Source organism: Pinus tabuliformis, chromosome 2_2, assembly GCF_031772625.1.
Source record: "Pinus tabuliformis cultivar Carrire ecotype Pingquan chromosome 2_2, CPIR1, whole genome shotgun sequence".
Lineage (NCBI taxonomy): Eukaryota > Viridiplantae > Streptophyta > Pinopsida > Pinales > Pinaceae > Pinus > Pinus tabuliformis.
Window position 1 is genome coordinate 844166993 of NC_142300.1, and position 775 is coordinate 844167767.

The following is a 775-nucleotide window of genomic DNA, read 5'->3' on the forward strand; positions in this document are numbered from 1 at the left end:
ATATTTTTTCCCTTGGCTTTAAGGGGAGGAAAAAAATTAAAAAAGGAAAGAATAAGAGCATCTGGAAAAAAACGATTGATTTCTATCAATAGGGCGGCTAAAAAACTGACGCATAAAATAGCTAACACAGGCGCTGTGGAAAGATAGGTCTTTAGATCTTGCATTGTAAATTCTCCTTATTGATCATAATGTGTAAGTGATTCAACCGTATCAATAGTTATGAATCCTAGAGAAAACTCGGAACTGATGAATATATATATAATGTGATCCGGGCTGTGGTCCTATTTATAGAAAAGGAAAAAGATGTTTCATCACCATAATTAATAGTGATATTCTAGATAATAGACCTTACATGTATAAAGTCTTTTCACTCACGAGACCGAAGAGAAATGAAGGTGGAAAAATGTGGGAAACATATTTCGAATTCTATAAAATAAAATTAAAATAACATTGTCTAATGATTAGAAGGGATGTAGCGCAGCTTGGTAGCGTGTTTGTTTTGGGTACAAAATGTCACAGGTTCAAATCCTGTCATCCCTACCTTTCCCTTCTTTTCTATGGAACGAAAGGAATGAAAGATCATTTGATATCGATTCGACGGGAACATCAAATAATTGAATCGTATCAGATGCGAAAGTGTTTTGCTCTAAGAGTATCAACAAAAGGTATTTTTCCTTCATCTCTGAATATTAAAGAAAGCGCTCTTAGTTCAGTTCGGTAGAACGTAGGTCTCCAAAACTTGATGTCGTAGGTTCAAATCCTACAGAGCGTGATT

At 34.8% G+C, this 775-nt stretch overlaps 1 non-coding gene across 1 annotated transcript; it reads left to right on the forward strand.

Moving 5' to 3' along the window:
* The first annotated feature begins 466 nt into the window (after positions 1 to 466).
* TRNAP-UGG (transfer RNA proline (anticodon UGG)) lies at positions 467 to 540 on the forward strand. The gene has a single exon. It is a non-coding gene; the product is annotated as a tRNA-Pro (tRNA).
* Positions 541 to 775: the final 235 nt, after the last annotated feature.